The sequence below is a fragment of the Cervus canadensis genome, chromosome 7, assembly GCF_019320065.1.
Source record: "Cervus canadensis isolate Bull #8, Minnesota chromosome 7, ASM1932006v1, whole genome shotgun sequence".
Classification (NCBI taxonomy): Eukaryota; Metazoa; Chordata; class Mammalia; order Artiodactyla; family Cervidae; genus Cervus; species Cervus canadensis.
In genome coordinates this window covers 34,133,482-34,158,243 of record NC_057392.1, presented here as the reverse complement: position 1 = coordinate 34,158,243, position 24,762 = coordinate 34,133,482, and the positions used below count along the sequence as shown (strand labels likewise).

The window sequence follows — 24,762 nt, the reverse complement described above, 5'->3', positions numbered from 1 at the left end:
TCTCCCACTAGACTATGGGTTCCAGGCTGGCACCGAAAGACCAGCTATTTGCTTTTCCGCGGGCCACGCCCTGGGGCGGGGTCTGGTGACTACACCGCTTCCCATGGTGCTTTGCGCGTCAGCGCTGCCACGGCCCGGCCAGTCGGCTCCTTTTTAAAGTGAGGAGCTGAGTGGTTGCTCGGTTTCCTGGGCTTGGGACGGAGACTAGGTTTTTGACTGGAAGGCTCGGGCTAGTGCGGGGCAGACGCCACGGTCAGTCATGGTTCCTGGGCGATAGCGATTTCCGCGTGCACGCCAGCACCCGGCAGGGGAGGAGGGTACCTAGGTCAGCGCCGGCCGCCAAGCCGCTCCATGCCTCACGGCGCCCGAGTCCGTGACCCGGCCTTCTTAGAGGACAGTTGTGGCGTCTCAGCCGAATTCATCTACGATGAAGAAAGATGAAAAGGGGAAGAACATCGAGGAGGTGGTGGTGAGATGCAGGTAGGGTGAGCTTGCAGGGTTCCGAGCCCTGGGCTTTGCTGCCGGGCTCCTTCCTGCGCGGTCCGAGGAGAGGGATTTTGTTTGCAATTTTCTGAAGGAACCAGACCTTCCTGTTTCATAGTTTCCTGCGTTCTTTTCGAGAAAAATGACACCCGGTTACTGTGAGGAGTCAATTAGTGTTTTGTTTTGTTTTTCCAGAAGAAAGGATATCTGTAACTGAGTTTATAGTTTAAACTGCTATTGAGGAGAAGTTCGTCGCCGTTTTTTAGTGAAATGTGGTTTGTTTTTTTTTTTAAAATACTGTAGACAAAGATTTAGGTGTCATTCTGTATGCCACTCCTTGCAGTTGATCAGTTTGGAAACGACTCCACACCTACTAAACAGATATAAAACAACACTTTTAAGTTGTTGTTACCATCCTCTCCATCATCTCTAAAAAAGTAATCATTTACTTCTTCACTTTGTTCTAGAAGCAATATTTTCTTAATCCTTAGTAAATAAATAAACATCATTGTTGTTAAAAATATAAGTTGTAGAATGAGTTTATGTTTTAAAAAATCAGGGAGACAACTAAAGTTGTGCTACATTTTCCAGTGGGTGGGTGAAGGTGTTCAGCTTTCTCCTGATTAGTTCCCGCATCACTTCCCAGCTTTAAAATGCGGTAGGAGAGGAAGAACATACTTGAACAATCTATTGCTTAACCAAATATTGGATTGATTTGGCTTTTTAGACGCCCTGCACAGTCTGCTGGTATATGTGTATTTTGTGTGTCTATTTTTGTTGCTGTGATATTAAAAACTCTACCAACTCTCAGAAACTTTTCTGTAAATCCAAACGTATTCTAAAAAGGTTATTTTAAAAGTGTATTAACAAACTTTCTTAGGTTATTGCCTACACAGCTTTGGTGGCTTGAGTTGTACATATCAAAGGTAATAGCTAACTCTAAAGTAGGTGCCTGAGAGGACACTTGTCTGGCCAATTACCGAAGTCTAGCCAATTACCTGGAGAATCCCAGGGACGGAAGCCTGGTGGGCAGCCGTCTATGGGGTCACACAGAATTGGACATGACTGACGTGACTTAGCCGCAGTAGCAGCCAATTACCAGTTGCACTCTGGGGCCTCTGTTAATGGTTACTTGTCTTGAAGGTTAAAAAAAACAGCCCATGTTCAAATACAAATTTTTATATGATTTTGATCACTTAATAAAGTCAAGCAGTATTACCTTTTCTGTGTGGCTTTATTTTCTTTAATTTCATTTTTATTGTTAGTTAAAAAATAGGTCAGACCTATGAAAAATTATAAAGAACAATATACCAAGCATCTGTGTTTAGAAACAGAAGAATCATTACAGCTAGAATCCCATTGTATCCCTCCGCATCCCTTTCCTCTACCTCAAGAGTTGAACATTATCCTGAATTTCATGTTTATTATCTCCATACATTTAAAGCCTTAACTTAAAAGAGATTTATTTTATTGCTAATGAAAAGTGCTTAGGTAGTGTCCATTGTTTACAATAATTTCAGTATAAAGAGATGTTTTTCTTTTCAGGTTAGCCTTTTCTTTTTCAAATAGCCCTCCTACTGCAAGGATTTCTGTTCTTGGTGTGGTGGTGGTGGTGTGTGTGTGTGCTCAGTTGTGTCCAGATCTTTGCGACCCCATGGACTGTAGCCCACCAGGCTCCTCTGTTCATGGGATTTCCCAGGCTAGAATAGTGGAGTGGGTTGCCATTTCCTTCTCCACGAGATCTTCCTGACCCAGAGATTGAACGAACCTGTGTCTCTGCTGTCTCCCGCCCTGGCAGGTGGATTCTTAACCACTGCGCTACCTGGGAAGCCCAATGTGTCCTTAAACTTTACTAAATAAACAACTTATGCCCTTGAGGGTTATCAACTCTTTTCTCAAAGGGCCCAGAGAGTAAATATTTTAGGCTTTTCAGATTACATGTGGTTTCTGTCACATCCTCTTCCTCTTCTCTGATTTTTTTCCCCCAGTTTTAAACTCTTTATGGCAACAGTTTATGATTACCTAAGAGATCAGCCTGGGAAATCCCATGGACAGAGGAGCCTGGTAGGCTACAGTCCATGGGGTTGCTAAGAGTCGGACACAACTGAGCGACTTCACTTTCACTTTTTACTTGCATGCACTGGAGAAGGAAATGGCAACCCACTCCAGTGTTCTTGCCTGGAGAATCCGAGGGACAGGAGCCTGGTAGGCTGGTGTCTATGGGGTCGCACAGAGTCGGACATGACTGACGTGACTTAGCAGTAGCAGTAAGAGATCAGCCTAAGGGCTTCCCTCGTAGCTCAGTTGGTAAAGAATCTGCCTACAATGCAGGAGACCTGGGTTTGATCCCAGGGTCAGGAAGATCCTCTGGAGAAGGAAATGGCAATCAGTCCAGTATTCTTGCCTGAAGAATCTCATGAACAGAGGAGCCTGGCAAGCTATAGTCCATGGGGTTGCAAGAATTGGACACGACTTAGCAACTACACCACCAAGAGATCCGCAAAATTTTAAGAGAGATGACTTCAGTTTTTGATTACAATGAATGCAATCTTTATGATAACCTAAGAAATAAGCAAAATTTTAAGAGATGACTTCATTTTTTTATTACAATGAATACAATCTTTATGATGTTCTTGTTCAGTAGCTATATGAATATTTATGGAGTGAATGAATGAATTTAGTGGACAGGACTGTTTTTTTAATCCTCAGTCTTTCTTTACCATTTTGGTTGTTTGAATTTTAATCTGACTGTAGTAAAGGCATTAGTGTTAGTCACTTAGTTATGTATGCCTCTGCGATTGCATGGACTGTAGCCCGCCAGGCTCCTCTGTTCATGGAAATCTCCAGGCAAGAATACTTGAGTGAGTAGCCATTCCTTTCTTCAGGGTATCTTCCCTACCCAGAAATTGAACCCAGGTCTCCTGCATTGCAGGCAGATTCTTTACTTTTGAACCACCAGCGAAAGTCAACTACAATTGATGGTTTTGCTAGTATCATCAGCAGCAACCTTGCAATTTCTAATTAAAGAAGTCTGGATAGGAAAATAACTGGTTGGAAGTACTCTTTATCGCAGTATAAACAGTCCCTAAAGCTCCTTTGTGGGGGCTTTGATAACTTTTAGGAGTGTGTGACTTGTGGGAATTTCTACTACTTTGCCTAAACAACTTGAATGGTATTCATTTGGTAATTGAATCACACATCCAGACTAGATCAGACCAATTGGAAAAGCTTTAACCTCAGGAGAGCAATTCTGCATACTGTGACTTGTGCGTTGTTAGGTTTCAGCACATTTAACAAATGACAGCATGACAAGATAGTACTTGGAAGTTACTGAGTTAAATTTCTCAGGATCACAAGTGTGGTCTGACAAGTCAAATATGGGGGTGGGGCATGCCAGAGGACATTGAGGTATTCTTAACAACATAAATAGCAGTTTGGTTAGTCTAGTGATGAGGGGAAAGATAACTTCATGTTTGGCATTTCCTGTCACAGTATGTGATAATGAATTGGAAAAGTGAACTCAGGGCAGGAATACTCTCCCTTAGGCTCAGATTTCTGTTAAGTATGTCAGTATCTTATGGATGCTACTCTGTGGACTGTGGTTCTTTTTAGCTTTCCTTTCGTTCCCCTAAGGATGACATTTATTAAGCAGTGTAGTATAACAGATATTAATATTTGAGTGTCTGCTAAGCAGAGTAGTAGACGCTGGGGAAACAGTAAATTACATAGGACTTGTTTTCCCACATTTGGGGGTTGGTACTGTTACCAACCTTTTAATTTTCAAATGAGGGGACAGGCACAAAGGGCTCCATTGCCCGGGCAGACTGGATGAAGAGTCCTCATTCTACTGAAATGCCTAAGGAGGCTTTTATCTTATTTTACTTCACATAGAGTCTTTCCCATCACACCTCCTCTATCCTGCTCTGTCCTAATCAGGGCCCCATTAAGTTTCTGCTGTATGTTCCTACAGCACCTTTTACTTCCCCTTACTAAACGTCATCTCTCTTATAATCACTTGTTTTATATTCCCCAATAGACCTCAGTGTCTTGAGGACAAATTGAATTAACACATGTGAAACACTTGGAACAGTGAGTACCTGGCACATAGTAAGCACTCTATGTATTAGTCATTATTTTAATATATTGTTTATTTTGTGCCAGTTATCCCTTGGCAGGTTAATACTTTGGATGCAAATTTGGCATGTTCTTTCTACTGCATCATAACCTAACTTGGCTGGATTCTAGGAACAGTGGAAATAAAATTCTGAAAAATAATTTTCACCTTTTTACAAATTAATTCTCTTAGTGTCTACTCCAAGAAACTGTCAGAATTGTACATGTCTTTCAAAACTTTTGAAACTAATTTTATTTCTGGCAATTGAAACCCTTAAAATTCTGCTGTCTGCTTTAGCAGTGTCATTTAGGCCCCATTTAATCTCTGTCACCAACAGTGTAGTTAAAACTTCCCATTGTTCTTCTCTGAGATATTAACAAAAATGTCTTCAGTAACCTGATAACTAAGAGTTCTTAATTCTTAAGTGAACTTACTTACAAAACAGACTCACAGACTTAGAGAACGAACTTATGGTTGCTGGGGAGAAGGGATAGTTAGGGAGTTGGGAATCGATAGGGACACACTGCTATATTTAAAATGGATAACCATAAGAACCTGGAACTCTGCTTAATGTTAAGTGGCAGCCTGGATAGGAGAGGAATTTGGGGGAGAATGGTTACATTTATATGTATGGCTAAGTCCCTTAGCTGTTCACCTGAAACTATGACAACAGTTTTAATTGGTTATATATACCCCAATACAAAATAAAAAGTTAAAAAGAAGAAGAGTTCTTTAATAACCTTGTGTGTTTCATTTTACAGACCATTTAATTTGGCAGACGGAAAACTAATGTCCATTTGGTAATAGAATGGGATCATGTGTGGAAGGAAGTTAGTGTTCCAACTGGAGGACTGGTGGACAAAAGCTCAAGGAAAACATACACTTTTGATACGGTACTTACTTCCTAAAGTGCTGCTACTTCTTATTATCCACTAATGTAAAATTATCCTAGTATGTATATTTTCTGTAGGTTCTGGTGTAGTTAGAAATTTCAGTCGATCCTTTGAGTTGTCAAATGGTTTCTACTGGGCTGGATAAGTTAATATATTAAAAACAATTATTAAGGTAATTTTGAAGTTTTTTTTTAAGAAATGCCTTTTGTTTTTTGGCTAGGTTTTTGGAGCAAATACTAAACAAATTGACGTTTAGTGAAGTGGTGTTTGTCCAATTCTGGATGAAGTTATTATGGGCTATAATTGCACTATTTTTGCGTGAGTGAAGCACTTTTCAAATTGATGAAAAGTTTTAGATGCATGTAATCAATGTTTTTGTTTAACACTTCTGTTAATTTTGACAGATATGGCCAAACCGGCACTGGAAAAACCTTTACAATGGAAGGTGAAAGGTCCCCTTATGAAGAGTATACTTGGGAGGAGGTATTTATTGTTTATATCAGACTTCTGTCTCTAAAGTGGCTCAAGTGCAGCTGAATAAAACTCGGTTGGACGCCTCTGTCTGAAATAGATCAGAGTACCATGTCAAACATGAATTTAGAATAAACTACTAGTATAATGATATTGAAGTATATGTAATGGCTTTTGTTTAAGAAATATAAAGTCTTACTGGGAGAGAGAGGAGCAATACATATGGTACAGTTAGATGAGGAGAGAAGGGTCTCTTTGGGGCAGAAGGTTGGAGCAGACTATTGTGGGAAAGTGGAATGTGAGTAGGACTTGAAGGGGAAGGCTTTGCAGTGAGGAAGTGAGTCTTGTAAAGTTAGCATAACCATGGGAGCAGTATGGTACTTTATTAATGATGACTTTGAGTGTGAAATTAAGATCACTGTATTGTTGAAGATTATAGGAAGCACATGGTACATTTCACAAAGAAATGTGTTTAAACCTAAATGAGTTTAATGACTAATATTTTCCAAATTACCAACATTTAGGTAGATCCTTTCTTCTAATGGTTGGGACATTAACTTACTTTATGCATGGGTAATAGTGTTATGGAATTGTAATCATAGAAAATATGAAATAGGCTTAAAGCACAGTTTCAAAATTTATAGAGTCATAACAGTTTTATTAAGGATACTTAGATATTTGAGAAACAACTTTGTTTTATGTCGGAAATAGGGAATATACTGTTAGATGAGCCACTTTTCTGATTAAAAGAATGGTACTATGTTCTCATGAGAAAAGTTGGAGAGGATTATTGAACTTGGCTTTATAAGGAACTTGATTCAGTTGGTTTCTGTATAATGCTCAGGCATGAAGTAGCTGACTGGAATGACAGATTTGTGGAAGGTGTAAGGAAGAATAATTTTTATTGAACAGATTGTTGTAAATGGCTTGTAAGTGATCTGGCTTCTCTAACATTAGTCAGCTTTTTAATTTTTTTTTAAACCTGTTTTGACATATTTATGTTTAAATATACTATAAAGAAGGCCCTTGTTATATATGAGTTTTAACTATTGCCGTAAATGCTATTCTTTAGGTCTTTATTAATATTATAATTTCAGGATCCTTTGGCTGGTATCATTCCACATACTCTTCGTCAGATTTTTGAGAAACTTACTGATAATGGTACTGAATTTTCAGTGAAAGTGTCACTATTGGAAATCTATAATGAAGAGCTCTTTGATCTCCTTAATCCGTCTTCTGATGTTTCTGAGAGACTGAAGATGTTTGATGATCCCCGTAACAAGGTAACTTGAGTCTTTGACAATGAAATGTCTCCAAATGTTAATGTGTGATATTTTGATATATATTTAAACCAATTTAATTGATGCTCTTCTGATATTTGGTCAGAGGGGAGTGATAATCAAAGGTTTAGAAGAAATTACAGTGTACAACAAGGAGGAAGTCTATCAAATTTTGGAGAAGGGGGCAGCAAAAAGGACAACTGCAGCAACTTTGATGAACGCCTACTCTAGGTAAGAAAGCCCTTGTTTCCCCCACTGCTCCATTTTGGTTTCAAGAAGAATATCCAAACTTGGGAAATCAAATTGAGGTGTGTCAAGGTATGTGAGTCACACATCTAGATTGTGTGCTGGATTGCTTGCCTTAGTAATTGGCTTGAGGTTTATAAGGAGAGCACCAATATTGGGAGAATGTTGAAAGGAGGACAAAGATAAGTTGAATTTGAGCAGAATTATTAAGTTTTTTTAAGTAGAAGGTTTATTTTCCCAAATGAAATTATACATGGGAGCCCTGATTAAAATGTGGCTGGGGTAGTTGATTTGGCAGTGGGATACTCAGGGGCTTACCTCCTCAGCCTTCAGGAGGTTTGCCCTGAGTACTTTTCTGGAGCCCCTAAGGATACTTAGAATACAGTTTGAAAATCCCTTATTTGAGTAAAGATTAGAAGAAAACCAAATGACCTGTTTTTTTTTTTCTCCAGCTTAATAGAGGTATAAATGACAAAATTTTATATATTTAGGTTGCACAGCATGACTTTTTTCTTCCCAAATGGCTTCATTTTAATGTAGGAAGACACATGATCACTAACAATACACATGATCACTAGTACAGGCTTTCAAGGGGAGAAAGAGGCATATTTGATAGAATCCCTTATAAGATGAATCCCAGACTCTAGAAATGCACTTTACCAAATCAGAGGTGATTTTTTTTTTTTTTTGCTCGTCTTTGAAGGAAACATCAGAATGGAATTGAAAGAGTTGTAGGTTAGGAGTTAGATATATGTGCTTAGTTCCAGTTCTGCAGTTAATTAAGTATGTTACTTCAGGTAGTTAAACTTACCTGAATATCATTTTCCTTGAACTGCAAAATGACTTTGAGGTCTTGCTCTCTTACAGTTGCTCTCTTATAGTCGGACATTTCTACAATATGCTATAGCAGTTATAATTGTAGCTCTATATAAATATGTGTGTATTTAAAGAAAGAAGAAAAATAGCATAACATGAAAGTAATCAGTATCATGGAATTATGGGTGATTTTATAATTTAAATTTCCTATAATACCTTTCTATTAAAAATGGAGTTATAAACAAATCATAGAATGAAGTTTCCATTTGAATTAAATGTTTGCTTTATAACTTAACTTGATTTAGACTTTGGAAGAATGAATTTAAGAAAATTTGTTTCTCTAAATACTTTTCTCTGAAATATAAAATTCCCATTCTGTAAATTTGAATAATTTAAAATTTCCTAATATTCACTGAAGACTGGAGTAAAGGTATCTTTTTATCAATGTATGTGATAAGGAAAAGAAACGTGATTCAGTTTTCCAAAATCAGAATTGACTTTTATGCTTAGTAGCCTTAATTCTATTATCTTGGATTAGGAATGGGCAAATAATGGTAGGAAAACATGAGATATATTTTATAATTCACATCTATAGTTTATATTTCTCCCTGTGTCCCTCCCCTTTTCTGTTATTTAAAATAGCTTAAATAATTTTGTAAAAATGATACTTATAAAATTTTCCAAGTCACATGAAAAGTACAAATGAGAAAATTAGAAATTACCATATTCCAACCATCAATGACATTAACAAACAGAATGTTCTTCATCAGATATTGATACAGAAAGGAATGCTATCTTTGGTTCTCTGTATTGTTTTTTATATCACTAAGATAAAAGTTGAGTGTCAGTATACAGCATAAGATGGACTTTGGAAAACCTTGTAGTCTAGCAGTGATTACTTGTGGTGTTTCAGTGAACACTACTATTTACTACTTGTGCTGTTCAGAGGAAGGACCTATCTGTCTCTGGTGACCTTCTCAAAGCAGAGCAATGTACTTTTAGGACAGTTGACACTGAGGGGGAGTGATCTGGTGGCTTGCCTGATGCTGCTTGAGTTTAAGGTAATGATGTATTTCAAGTGGTTCTTAGAAATAGATCAATTGCAAGCCATCTCTTCTGACACACCAGGCAGATGTTCAAACACTATACCACATCCAGCTTTCGGAGGTGCCTGAGGATTCTGTCATTTAAGCTGTTTTCAGGTAGATTAGTATTGGTTTCTTCTGTGCAGGCAGCAGGACCAAGAAAGCCAAAACCTAGCATCATTCTATCCATCCACTGTCTTCCAAAATCTTTTTTTTTTTTTTCCAAAATCTTATTATTATCCTGTCTGATAATATCTTTCTCTACCCTGGTGGATTTAGACCTTTCTTCGTTGTTTTCATTATGTTACAGAAGGAAAACAAATAATGTTTTGCATTATAATGATTGGGCAACTTGTTCTTGTTTTCTAGTTGATCCCACTCAGTTTTCTCTGTTACAATACATATGAAAGAAACTACAGTTGTTAAAATTGGAAAGTTGAACTCGGTAAGCATCAACTGTAATACCCCTGTTCATTCTTTCAGTTTTCTTTTCTTTTTTTTTGTAGTTTTATTGAGGTATAATTGACAAATAAAATTATGTATTTAAAATGTACAGTGTAGCAGGATATCCTTTCACTTGGCTGAATAATATTCAAGTGTGTGTGTGTGCATGCACATCATGTCACATCTTTATTCATTTGTCAGTGGGTACTTAGGCTGTTTCCATACCTTGTTTATTATTAACAGTGCAGTGAATGTGGGAGTGCAGGTATTTTTTGAGATAGAGATTTCATTTTCTTTGCATACATACCCAGAAGTGGGATTGCTAAGTCAAATGGTAGTTCTCTTCCACTGTTTCTTCTTTCTCACCTCATAGAGCAGTTTGAAAATTGTGTATTTAGAGACAGTACTTTTGTAGTCACTGGGTTATTGGTTTTGTAGTGGGTTGTTATTTGTAGGAAATTATTTTACTGGCTATTTAATATCTTTATGTACAATATGAGAATGAAAGTCTTCTATTCCAAATCCATAGACTGAGGACTTATTTTTATTTTTAAAATTCAAGGTTGATCTTGCAGGCAGTGAGAACATTGGCCATTCTGGAGCAGTTGACAAGAGAGCTCAGGAAGCTGGAAATATCAATCATTCCCTGTTGACTCTGGGAAGGATTATTACTGTTCGTGTAGAAAGAACACCTCATGTTCCTTATCGAGAATCTAAACTGATTAGAATCCTCCAGGATTTTTTCAGGGGACGTACAAGAACATCTATCATTGCAACATTTTCTCCTGCATCTCTCAATCTGGAGGTAAGGTCTTACCTGTCACTTTTTTTGGCTGTGCTGTGTGGCTTGTGGGATCTTAGTTTTCAACAAGGGATTGAACCTGGGCCCTCAGCAGTGAAAATTTGGAGTCCTAAACACTAAACTGCCAGAGAATTCCCTATCATGTATAATATTTTTAGAGTTAACTAATTGGCTTCATTCATTCTGTACTACAGTAAAAATAATCTGGACATTGTATGTGATGGACACACAGAGGAGAACACCACTGAAATATTGTCTTTCTCCTTGCTGGCACTTTTCAATCTTAAAAAGCTAGTTACTTAGTTGTATTTTTCCAGTCTTCAAAGATAATTGCTGTGGTCATTAGCAGTGAATGGTTTAACTGAGGCCTTAGAAGCGGGTTAAGCAAATAGTAGTGCTTTAGAGGCTGCTTAGAGATCCCTAAAGATGGGGCTAGATGTGGGGGTACATGTAGGAAAACCAAGAGAAACAACAAAGATGGTAAAGTCTACTTTAATTTTACTGGATTATCTTCTTTAAGCAGAATTAGAAAAGCTTTTATAAAGTCTCTTAACTCCCTCTTTCATTTTAAAAACTATCTTTGTTGAGAAATGATTTGTATACTATATAATGCATCCATTGAAAGTATATAATTAGGTGATTTTACTATATTCATCGAGCTATGCAACTGTCACCCAAAATCTAATCATTTTTATCCTGGAAAGAAACCCTGTAACCTATTAGCAGTCACTCCCCATCAGTTTCCATTTCCAGCCCTAGGTCACTATTAATCTACTTTCTTTAATCTATAGCTTTGCCTATTCTGAATATTTTATATAAATGGAATCACATAATAAGTGTTCTTTCGTTTCTGGTTTCTTTCACTTGGCATAATGTTTTCAATGTTCATCCACGTTGCAGCGGGTATCAGAACTCATTCCTTTTGGTGGGTGAATGATAGGGATATAGGACATTTTGTTTATTCATCAGTTGATGAAATTCATTGAGTTTTTTTTTTCTAAAGAGCTTGAGACTAAAACAAAAAATTATTAGATTAAATTATAGTAAAGTTAAAGACCCTGAAACTTGAAGAGTGAAAAATAAGGATGTTTTAAACAGTCCTCTATTGTATTTATTTGCTTAATTGGAGTATAGTTGCTTTAAGAACATTCCTCATTTATAAAGGTTGGGTATGGTAGTATTAGTGGGTAAAGGTTTATATTAGATATAACCAAAAATTATTGTGTTATTGTATAGTACATTTTGGATAACAGAACTACATTATTCTCATATCTTCAGTAATTGGCCTTTTCTTTTCATCACAGGAAACTGAGCTCATTGGAATATGCTCTTAGAGCAAAGAACACACTCAAGCCTGAGGTTAACCAGAAACTCACCAAGAAAGCTCTGATTAAGGTAATTGTGAATTTTTATAGAGTAATAGAAATTTGTTTGACAAATGTGAAAATGAGGAACTGAAATAGATAATTGTTTTTAAAAATTTATTAAATTACCTTTGTGATAAGGCTTTTCATTTAATGGTTTGAACTGAATACCTGTGTGTTAAAATGCTTTTTCTAATTTTAATAGATGACCTTATAAGCTCTATCCAGTCAGTAAAATTTAAGCATATAATGGTACTTCAGTGCAGTTTTAATTAGCATTTCCTTAATGAATAGTGATATTCAGCATCTTTTCTCAAGCTTATTATCCATATGTATATCTTCGTTTGTGAAATGTCTATTTAAATCCTTTGCCAGTTTTTAATTGGGTTGTCTTTTTATGAAGTTGTAAAGGATTGTTCATATTTTCTAGATATGATCCTTTATGAAATAATTTGTAAATATTTCCTCCCAGTCTGGCTTGTCTTTTCCTTTTATTGGTAGTGGGTTTTTTTGTTTGTTTGTTTCTGTTGAGACAACTGTAGATTGACATGCAGTTGAAAGAAGTAATACAGAGAGATCCTTTGTACATTTTATTAAACTATATAGTAAAATCACTGCAGGGACACCGTTAATAGCAATTCATTGGTCTTATTCCCCAATTTTCCTGGTACTCATGTGTGTGTGTTTAGTTAGTTCTATACAATTTTGTCATGTGTAGGTTCATAGAGCCACTATCACAGTCAAGATACTGAACAGTCCCATCTCGGCAAGGATTCCTCACTGGCCTTTTATAATCACTTCCTTCCCACTCTGACCTCCCGACCATAATCTTTGCTATCCAATGGTCTGTCCTCTATTTCTAAACCTTTGTCATTTTAAGAGTGTTATTGAGTGAAATCATACAGTATGTAAACTTTGGGGATTGCTTTTATCACTCAACATAATTCCCTGGAGGTTAACCTGAGTGGTGCATATCAATAGAGCTTTGCTTTTTAATGCTGAGGAATATTCCATGGTATGTATATACCACCCGCCTGCAACGCAGGAGACCCCAGTTCAATTCCTGGGTCAGGAAGATCCCCTGGAGAAGGGATAGGCTACCTACTCCAGTATTCTTGGGCTTCCCTGGTGGCTCAGACTAAAGAATTCACCTGAAATGCGGGAGACCTGGGTTTGATACCTGGGTTGGGAAGATCCCCTGGAGGAGGGCATGGCAACCTACGCCAGTATTCTTGCCTGGAGAATCCCCAAGGACAGAGGAGCATGGTGGGCTACAGTCCGTGGGGTAGCAAAGAGTCAGACGCAACTGAGCGACTAAGCACAGCACAGCACGGCACATGTGTAGTATACCACACATAGTTTGTTGTCAGATTCACCTGTGAAAGACATACGGGCTGATTTCAGTTTTTCACAATTGAAAATAAAACTGCTTTGATCATATTTGTTTATAGTAATTTGTGTACATGTAAACTTTCATTTTTCTGAGATAATTGCCAAAGAGTATAATTGTTGTGTTGTATGGTAATTGAATGTAAATTTTCTCTCTCTCTTTTTTTTTTTTTTTTTTTTTTTAAGGACTGCCAGTTGTTTTAAAATGGTGAGCTTTCTATTATGTTGATTAGATATTATGTATATCCTCACTAATACCACAGTTTTAATTAATTACTCGTTTTTAAATAACTCTTGGAATCAGATTGTTTAAAGGGAAGCTTATATGAGCAAACCTTTCTTGATAAAGGGTGTCAAAATTGTCAGGATCTGAGAAAAACTACAGTGATTTTTATATTCATTATTTTTTAAAGGCCATGCTGTTTTATAAGCATTCATTTTATTTTAGACACTTGAATTTTTGAACCCTATTGCTATTATTCAATCTAAAAATATTTAACAGTAATTTATTATGATAAAATATTCAGTCATTGTTTAAAAATTCCAGTTGTTTCAGTGTAGACTTTTAATATTTTGTTTTAGGATCCAAATAAGGCTTGCCAAAATTAGTAGTTGGATTTTGAGACTTGATAGAGTCAAATTTTATCTTATTTATATATTTTTGGCCAAAATACTTCATAAGTGGTGGTATATTCTCCTACTTGGAAGCACATAATATCTGGTTCTTTCCCTTTTTTGGTAAGGGATTGATTATATTCAAGTGACCTGATCCACTAGTTCTTTAAGGGTTGCAAAATAATAATTTTTGAACCGTTCTTCCTTAGTTGATTGCTGGACTAACTCTATAAAAAGGAACATTCCCTCAGCTCCCCAAGGCTGTAGTTCTTATAGAAAGACAGGACAAATGCTTGATTCATTTCCTTTGACAGTTTGGAGAATAATGGGTTGGTTTCCCAGCTTTCTTAACATCATTATAAACTCATGGATTTAGAATATTTGTGCTAACAATTGTAGTTAATAACCTCATTGACGTTCAAATTGTTCCTTCTCAGGCCATTGGGTACCTTTTCAGTGGGTTCTTGAATCTTTTTTGTTGGCCTAAGCTTCCTTCACTTCCTTCCTATTTTGTTTTACAAGATGTTCCAGGTTCATCTTGAATGTTTCTTGCCCCAGTCCTGGAGTCAGACACTTCCCTAAGAAACCCTCACACGAAATCCTTTTCTTGTGAGATGAGATTTGGAGACCAACCTGGCTAGTGGAGGTTGTTTTTTTCTTCAGAAGCCTGTGTTTTTATAGTGAATGAAAGCTATTGGCTTTATTCTAACCATATTAATATTGAATGAAAAGTAAGGTTGTGACTTTTTAATCACATATTTTTATGCTTTAAAAAAGATAAGAGGGCTAACTTTGTTTTATTTATTATAAATCTTCCCCAAACTGAATGAAAAAAAAGTGAAGTGCTAATCTGACACAATATTCTTCTTGCATAGGAATATACAGAAGAGATAGAGCGTCTGAAACTGTATCTTGCTGCAACTCGTGAAAAAAATGAGTGTACATGTCTGAAGAAGATTTTAGGTAAGCCCTTGGTTATGGAAATTAATTTCTAAGAATGTACAGCAGAGGGAGTGTGGTCAGTAGTATTGTACTACCTTTGTGTGGTGACAGTTGATAACTAGACTTATTGTGGTGATCATTTTGTAATGTATAAGAGTATCAAATCACTATGTTGTACACCCAAAACTAATGTGATATTGTAAGTCAATTATACTTCAATTAAAAATTATTTACCTAAACTATATCATTCATTTAATAACAATGTTGCATCCCTCTTGTACATTTAATATAGGAAAGCATTTCAAATATCTCATCTACTTTGAAGAGCTATTTACAATAAAGAACTGACAAAAGACTGTTAGAATGAACTCTCTTCTCATACCACCTCAACTTTATCTTTTCCTTTAATCAATATCTCTAACAAATAGTTTGAGGAAATCTACATTCTTAAAATTCTTTGTCATTTAAGCACAATGTGGAATAGAAAATGGTTGGTAGTTACGAAGGAACTAGAAGAATGCAAACGACAGCACTCACTTCTGACACTTGCTAATCTCAAGAAATCAGAGAGGCTTGTTAAAGCAGACCAGAATTGTCTGGTGCAAAATGTCAGTAGTGTTAAAGCTGAGAAGCTGTGCTCTAGAGAAGAATCGTTTATCTCATGAGGACTTTTGTGGTGGTGTGATAGTGGTATGTGTGTTGGGGTGTGTATTGGGGTCTGTGTGCTGGGTGCAGGAGGTTTAATTGCTCTGTATGCATACTTTAGTTTTCCAGGTTTTCGCCCCTTATCTTTACCCCTTCCTCCTGTGACACCTGATGCTTTCACACCACAAGCCTCTTCGGGATTCTGCCTGTCTTGTTTATTATTCTTCATATTCCTGATTATAGACACCTAGTTGTATCCCGCACCTCTGCTTTATGTGGGTTATAGTCCTCTGTCACCTTTGTAGCTTCTCAAATTTTATATACATACATGTTTTTTTTTCCCCTGTAATCAGTAGGGATTCTCAGTTTCAAAATGGAGAAAACAAGAAAAACAGTCTGTTTATAAACCTAAGACAAAGAATACATTTGCTTTTTGCACCTTGTATCTATTGCTTATTGATACTTAGGCATCATTATCATGATAGTGATAAACAGTAGAGATGATATGTAACTGCCTCAGTTGTGTTAGAGTAAATTTTCTAGGCATTAGGAAACAATATTCACATTAAAATCCTTTTAAATTTTATTTTAGAGCTATGAGTGGAAAACTAACTGTTCAAGAGGAAGAAATTATAGAATTGGTTGAAAAAATTGCTGCTGTTGAGGAAGAGCTAAATAGGGTGAGCATTCAAAACTGTATTGACTGTCATGTAAAAAGCAAATAATAAAAGGCAATTTCAGAATGTGAGGGACCTGATATTTTTTCTTTAAGATTTTTTTTCTTACTGACCTCTAAACTAAAATTAAATTGTATCACTGTTTTTTTTTAATTATCATTAGTGATAATGAAGAAGTGAGTCTCTTTTGAAGAAGTTATTCTATTTGACACATACTAATGTAGCATTTTAAGAAATTAACTGAATTGTGTAATTTAATATGAAAGCTGTATAGTGAATGCTGAGACATTTTCATCAACATGTTTATCAGGTGACTAAAGGCAGATGTTGGGAGAAACCAGATGTTAAATAACTAAGGTTGAAAGACCTGACCCTTCAGCGCCACCCTCAAACTGGCAGTGTTGAAAGGAATCTGAAGAAGTAACACCGTTTCATTAGACCTGTTACTTGTTTTTGTTTGGTTGGCTATGCCCCATGATTTGTGGAATCTTAATTCCCTGACCAGGGATCAAACCTGTGCCCATAGCACTGGACACGCAGAGTCCTAACTACTGGACCACCAGTAGTAGTAGTAGTTATAGGAAGAAACCAGTTACCATATGAAATGTTCTAACCTACCTGGTAACTTGTTACAACTTTTATATGGAAATAATTTGTTATATGTAGGTTACAGAATTATTTATGGATAGTAAAAATGAACTTAACCAGTGCAAATCTGACCTGCAAAGTAAGACACAGGAACTTGAAACCACTCAAAGACATTTACAGGAAACAAAATAACAGCTTGTTGAAGAAGAATATATCACCTGGGCTTTGGAAAGTGCTGAGGAGAGACTTCATGATGCTGCCAATAGGGTTTGTCTTTTATTTTTATTTGTAGTCGTGTTAAAGAAGTTAAAGAATGGCTAGAAGTAACTTTCTTAGCATAAGGTAAGAAATTGTGCAATTCTACTTATTCACTACAAATTATACTTCTGTCCATTTAAGAAACATTATTTTACTATTTCATCTAGATTTTCTTTACTGGAGATGCTTATTTAAGAAAAATCTATTCCTCTGGTTTTGAAAATAGAACCTGACCTTAATATACTTTGTGGATGTTTAAAATAATGGTGTCGTACTGCTTTACCTGTGGTCATGGTTGAGACTAATTAGTCATCAAGAATTTAGTATCTTCTAATGATGGACTATGTTGAAAGTACTCACTTTTTTATTAGGTGTATCCTTCAGAAGTTAGTAACACATGAAAGTGAAAGGCACTCAATCGTGTCCAACTCTTTGTGACCCCATGACTATACAGTCCATGGAATTCTCCAGGACAGATTACTGGAGTGGGTGGGTTGCCTTTTCCTTCTCCAGGGGATCTTCCCAACCCAGGGATCGAACCCAGGTCTCTTGCATTGCAGGCAGATTCTTCACCAACTGAGCCACAAGGGAAGCCCACTAATACTGGAGTGGGTAGCCTATCCCTTCTCCAGTGGATCTTCCTGACTCAGGAATTGAACCAGGGTCTCCTGCCTTAGTAACACATATTGGGTAAGAATTTGTCAGGGAGCATAATTATTAAAATTGATTGGCAAAATCAGTTTTCCTTGTCTAGATGGCTAGCGGAGGAGAAATAAACATTGGCATGAATTTTAAAATTTCTTCTGATACTATATAAAATTTACCAGTTCTCTTTAGAAGTCTTTAATGAAGCACAGATATTTTCATTAGATTGCTTTTGTCATATCCATCTTATCAACACTTATTTTTGAAAATCATATACAGTTGCTTAACACAGTCGAAGAAACTACAAAAGATGTATTTGGTCTCCATTCTAAACTGGATCGTAAGAAGGCAGTTGATCAGCATAATGCAGAAGCTCAAGATGTTTTTGGCAAAAACTTGAATAGTCTGTTTCATAATATGGAAGAATTAATTAAGGATGGCAGCATGAAATAAAAGGCCATGCTAGAAGTTCACAAGACCTTGTTTGGTAATTACAAACATTTCTCTCTTTTTTTTAATTGAAGGATAGTTGCTTTACAGAATTTTGTTGGTTTCTGCCAAACACCAACATGAATGAGCCATAGGTATGCATATGTCCCCTTCTTCTTGACCCTCTCTCCCATCTCACTCCCCATTCCACCCCTCTAGGTTGTTGGAGAGCCCATGTTTGAGTTCCCTGAGTCATATAGCAAATTCCCCTTGGCTGTCTATTTTTACATATGGTAATATGTTTCCATGTTACTCTCCATTCATCTCACCCTCTCCTTCCTCCCCCCGCCCATGTCCATAAGTCTGTTCTCTACATCTGTGTCTCCTTGGCTGCCCTGCAAATAATTTCATCAGTACCATCTTTAGTTCAAGCATTTCTTATTCCAGTCTTACTGTGTTTAGTGTGAGACTCTTTTCAAAACTGATATTAAAGTATTATTTTCACTATAGAAAATTTGGAAGATGCAGACATGAAAAATTTAAAAAGTCACTTAGAGTTTAAGCTAACCACTAAAAAATTTATTTATTGATTTCTAGTTTCTCTTCTTTAACCTTTTTTATCTACGGTAATCCTGTGTATTCCTTTTAGTTAGAGATTAATTTTTAGATTATTCTGACTCTTACACTAAGTTACAGTTTTGGGTCTGATACACTTACGGATGTGCCAAGTGCTTCCTGAATACTATAGAACATAATTTATGTTTAAAATAATTCCATGCTTATGTAGTGAGTCAGTTATTTTAAGCTAATTTGTTACAAATTTCCACAACAGGGATATGAATTTTGCCAAGGTTGTATTTGTGTTTAAATACACATTTAAGTCCAGGTTGACATCTTTTTTCTTGTTGGTGTAGGTACCCTGCTGACATCCAGTGTCTCTGCATTAGACACTATTACTGCAGCAGCACTTGGATCTCTCACATCGATTCCAGAAAATGTGTCTACACTTGTTTCTCAGATGTCTAATATGATATTAAAAGAACAATCGTTAGCAGCAGAAAGTAAAACTGTACTTCAGGAATTGATTGTTAGTAAATCTTTGATTACATTTGATAAGTCTCCAAAAACAATGTTAACTGCTCTTCTTTCATCTTAAGCTTTACTAGACACAGTGGTAAACAGATTACTTTAATAGAGTAGGTTTATATTTTTAAAGACAGGTCTCTTCACTGCTTTTTTTCCTCCCAGAAAGATTAATTTCCAATGGCATATATATAACCTTCAAAACCTTTTTCACTGCTATTCTGTAACATAGAGTGTAGGAGTTTGTATGCCTTTTAATAACTAGAAAGAGTTGTAGGTTTAGCTTCACATTAATTCAAGGGACCTATGACTTGTTAGCTGGCTCAGAAATTGGTCAGTTATCCTTTTCTTAAGGGTCCTGGAATCGTCATGCTAATGTTACACTGACCCAACCGGAAGGGTATATTAAGTAGTTAATTTTAAAGCTACAGAAATACAAAAAAACGTGTAAGAAAAATGACTTATAGAATTTGGGGGAACATATATAACAATTTGTGGGGTCCAATATTGTAATCAGGTTCTTCTGGCCTGTAACTGTGAGGCTTTTTTCCATAATTCTGTAGAAGCCAGTCATCTAATTATACAATGTTGTTTACCTTCTCCACACTTAATTTCTTTATACCCTTTATTTTGTAATTGTATCATTTGTCTAGGGAGTTCTTGGCCATATAACTTACTTTGATTTTTCCCTCTGTATAGGCTCTCTGCCTCCCTTTTTGAGTTTAAGAATATTTGTTGAATATTTTCCAAGTAAATACTGCTCATGTTAGCCAACATTCTGCCTAAATTCAGTGCTTGTATGACATTATTAGGTAGATTTCTTTAGTCACCCAAATTTGACAAGGTTAAAAGATGCCCACTGGTACTTACTTTTTGGGAATTTTTTTTTTAATTGGACTATAATTGCTTTACAATGTTCTGTTAGTTTCTGCTGTATGAAAATTGATTCACTCACTCAATAAATGGTAGTCTCTGTTTATTGATGTCTTCCTACCAAGTCATAAGCAAGCTTGAGTCTGAAGAGGTGATTGCTGTTCCCACAGAATGAGTTGAAATTAGTATGATAGCTCTTCTTTCAAAAGAAAACCAGTACTCTTTTAAGCATTTACTAATTATTTCGTTATAGTTCTTCATCCTTGCCCTAGTAATAGGAGCTTAGTTCAGAATTTTTTTTCTTCTTTTTATAAAAATTTCCAATCTACAATACTCTCTAACTTTTCTATATACCTTGACATGAACCAGAACCATGACAAGTTCTTATCCAATAGAATGTAAGTCACCAGTTCTTCAAACTTAAATGCCTCCAACCCAGAGCCTACTTTTCAAGGCTATTTGGTTTCAGCTCTTTTGACTTAGTAACCTAAAGTTGTTTGAAGCTTATTTCTTTGAAATACAGTTGTAGGTGTTTTTTTTTCCCTTTGTTTGTTTGCATTGCTGAAATTTTATCAAATGACTGTCATTTTCCCCTCTTCTGAATTCTTCTGACTTATGTTACAGTAGACTATTAAGAAGTTATTGTACATAAAGTGACCATTTCTTAATTCCTATATGCAGGATTAAGTGATTTATGATGAATATAAACTCTAGCAGTAGGCTCTAGGCTATAAAAAAGAGAACAGACACTTAGGATTTTAATAATCACATGTTTAGTTAACAGGGTATTTAAGATGTTATCATTTAACTAGCCAGATTTATGCAAGTGAAAATATCCTTTTTAAAGACTTGTGTATTTATTTTTCAAACCAGAATGTACTTAAGACTGACCACCTCAGTTCACTGGGAACAGCTTTATCCCCCACTGTGGCATCTATACTGGAAATCAATAGTCAACTGAAGAATATCTTCAAGACTTTGTCAACTGAGGCTAATAAGGTAACAAATATTCTTATTATCTCAAATTGTTAAGAAAGAAACTCCACATGAATTCAAGGGACCCAGGATTTGTTAGTTGAGAAGTATCTACATGCAGAACTCGTGGGTTATGAGAAGGAATCTGGAGGAGAGAGGATGCTGTGGTCAGGATGCTGACCGTTGATGTGGTCAGCAGAATCATGGCTAAGAGAAACAAGAGGAAATGATCTTCAGGCATCATAGCATACATAGTGGTCTATCATATGGTGTGTGTCCATATGTGGTTATACATACATATGTATGCATATCTGCCTGAATATGGATAATAAAATATCTCTGCATACGCGCTAAGTCACTTCAGTCATGTCTGACTCTTGGCTACCCAATGGACTGTAGCCTGCCACGCTCCTCTGTCAGTGGGATTCTCCAGGCAAGAATACTGGAGTGGGTTGCCATGCCCTCCTCCGCAGGATTGTCCTGACCCAGGGATCGAACCCACATCTCCTGCATTGTCAGAAGGGTTCTTTATGACTAGGGCCACCTGGGAAGCCCCCAAATACCTCTAGATGTGTTTGAAAATGGTAACAATCCCTCCTCAGTGGTGGGAGTGGCACTGGGGTTCTAGGGGCTGGAGGGGAAAGGAAGGGACTTTTCTCTGCAATACTGTTTTCTACCTTTTCTATTTTATATGTATTCAAAAAAGTAAAAATAAAAAACAGAATATTTAAGAAAAAAAAATTATTTTTGGCTGTGCTGTGTCTTTGTTACTGCAAGGGCTTTTTTCTCTAGTTGCGGTGAGCAGGGGCTACTCTGTAGTTGTGTGTGGACTTCTGTTCGTGGTGCCTTCTTTTATTTTGGAGCACAGGCTCTAGGGCGCATGGGCTTCAGTTGTTGCAGCATGTTGGCTCCGTAGTTGCGCTTCTGGGCTCTAGAGCACAGGCTCAATAGTCGTGGCTTGTAGGCTCAGTTGCTCCCAAAATGGAGGCGGGAGGGTGTGGAAGCCGGGGGTTGGGAAGCCTGTGTGGTCCTCTTGCTGTCTCTCTCTTTCTCTGTCTCCCTTACCTGTGATTTCAGGCTCTTGACCTGTCTCGACGGGGGGGCGGGGGGGGTGGGTTGCGCCGCGCGGTCGTGTGCTAGGATGCGGCTGGGGGTGAGGCAGCCCCCAGGATTGCCTGAGGCGTGCCAAGGGAGCCCCAGATGGAGACCTAACTGTCATCTGGTTTCCTGGAAGCCGAATGCAGAGGGGCTTGCAGGCCGCGCGGAGACAACCCAGGTCTGCGGAGGGAGTCGGGGGCCCAGGCCACCCACCTGGGGAGGGGCTGGGGCTGCGGGGACCCAAGAGTTGGGACGCCGCTGCCTGTGAGGGCCGCCGGCTGGCTGGCTAGCTGGCCGGCCGGCTGCAAGGCAGCCGATGGCTCTGAGAGCGGTGGGGTGCGAGGGGCCAGGGGCAGGTGGGGCTTGCGGCGCCAGCGCGCCAAAGGAGAGGGGGGCAAAAAGCCTACAGCACCCGATATTTCCAGGTGGTCTCCCATCCAACTACTAACGAGGCCCGACCCTGCTTAGCTTCCGAGATCAAACGAGATTTGGCGCTTTCAGGGTGGTATGGCTGTAGATGGAGGCGGCTGCCGCCAGGCGCCCTAACAGCCCTGCGCTATGCCTCCCTTTCGCTCTGACCTGCCGGTTTGGCCAGCCGGCCGCAGCTCTCCACGGAGCGCAGGACCCGCGACCGGACTCTGGCTGGCCGATGCCGCCCCGCCCCCGCACACCGCCACCCCCGGCCAGCACCCGCCTAGCCCGGCGGGCTTCCGACCAGGAGCGCCCCGGCATGTGTGTGTGTGTGGGGGGGGGGGGGGGCGCGGAGGTCTGGAGGTCTCGGGTGCTCTCCCACCCTGGGCCTCTCCAGGCCCACCCCTGCTCGGCGGCCTCCCCCGCCCCTATCCCGTTCGCTGCTCTGGGCCAGGTGGCCTCTGCACCTGCCCGGCATCCTGCCCGAGGCCCCCTTGCCCGCTCGCTGTCTTCGAGTCTCTCTCTGAACCGTCGTCTCTTTTTGCCTCTGTCTCTCCTGACACCCGGCCTCCCGGCCCTTCCTCTGTCCCCTGCCTCTCACAGGTGCTATGGCTCTGGCCCTGGCTGACGAGCGTGCGGCGGCCGGCTGTCTCACTTTGCGTGGGTGCGTGCAAGTGTCTGTGTGTCTGTCCTGTGCCTGCCTGTCGCTCGTCTGCTCTCTCAGGAAGGTCCTGTGCTTGGCCCGCGGTGTGGGGGCAAGGCGGGCCTCGGTAGGGCGAAGGGGCGGGGCTGACGCGCTCCGGTGGGCTTGGGCACCGGGCAAGATGGGCGCGCAGGGCCCCGGCTGGGCTGCTCCTAAGCCCGCAGGAGGCTCTCAGGGCCGAAGCCAGGCCGCTCGGGGTCCCGGAAGCCCTCCGGGCCACGGGCTGGGCCAGGCGGGTGCTGGCCCGGGGTGGTGGTGTGCGGGGCCTGGGCGGCGTCGGCTGGCCTCCGAGCTGCAGGCCCTGGCCTGCCGGAGTCCAGTCGCGGGTCGTGCGGCTCAAGTGCAGCGCGCACCCCGTGGAGAACTGCGGCCAGCAGGTCAGAGGAAAGGGAGGCGCAGCGCAGAGCTCTTAGGGCGCCTGGCAGCAGCCACCTCCATCTACAACCATACCACCCTGAATGCGCCGGATCTCATCTGATCTGGGAAACTAAGCAGGGTCGGGTCTGGTTAGTAGTTGGATGGGAGACCCCCTAGTAGTTAGGAACTCCAGGCCCTTGCACAAAGTAGATGACAAGCCAACGTATAGGTGATGAAAATTTATAGTGAAAAATTAGACCTAAATTCAAAGATGGTTTATGGAGTAAAGGCAAGTCTTTTCCATTAGCTTTTTTTTTCCCCCATCAACTTCCATAATGTTTTTCCATTAACATAATGCTTCCTTTTTATTCCTTCTGTTTCCTTGTCTATACCCATCTTTTTGCACCATAATGTGGTGCCTTATTGGCATAATTTTCTGCCTTACTGTCTTGCCATAACGCTGATGTAGGAAATAGATGGTCTCCAGGATTTACAACTAGCCTGTTTTTACATTTCCTGAGACAAGAGATAGGTAGGCTCCAGTTGAGGCATTTACAATCAGCCTCTTGTTTGTCCTCTGAAATGGAAGTAACAACAGAAAGAGGGTAAATAGCCAGCGTTTGTCTCTTATAACACTTTAATAGTCATGGCAAGGACAAAGAGGGACAAAATCCTGCTTGAGTAAAGGATTAAGAGATCTCCCCTCCCCCCACCCCCTTTTGGGACAAGGGAAACACTACACATGTGCAGAAAGGCTCCTTGTGGGTCAAAAGTCAGGCGAAAATGCCAGACCATAATGAGTCTTGCTTCTCCCCAAAGCCTTCACTTCTAGATCCATCTTAGCTGAGGGGTGTGTGCACACCAGGGAGAGTCCCAGGATAGGTCAGATGTGAAGAAAGAAATGAGAAAATTGGCAGAAAGGAAAACAAAGACCCAGAAGAACTGGCCTATGTAAATGACTTAACCACCTCTTTATTGTGCTCCTTTTCACTAGGGGGGCGCCCATAACCTTTCTCTCCAGGTATGTATCTCTGTTTTGCTTCTGTCTTAACTAAACCAGCTGTTGCTCTATGTTC

At 39.1% G+C, this 24,762-nt stretch overlaps 1 long non-coding RNA gene and 2 pseudogenes across 1 annotated transcript; 2 read left to right on the top strand and 1 right to left on the bottom strand.

Moving 5' to 3' along the window:
* Positions 1-427: 427 nt before the first annotated feature.
* LOC122444730 lies at positions 428-18,279 on the top strand (annotated as a pseudogene).
* Positions 18,280-18,531: 252 nt separating this feature from the next.
* On the top strand, positions 18,532-21,858 carry LOC122445536. Its single transcript, XR_006270556.1, has 2 exons — positions 18,532-19,273; positions 21,016-21,858. It is a non-coding gene; the product is annotated as an uncharacterized LOC122445536 (long non-coding RNA).
* A 757-nt stretch (positions 21,859-22,615) lies between these two features.
* On the bottom strand, positions 22,616-22,734 carry LOC122445700 (annotated as a pseudogene).
* Positions 22,735-24,762: the final 2,028 nt, after the last annotated feature.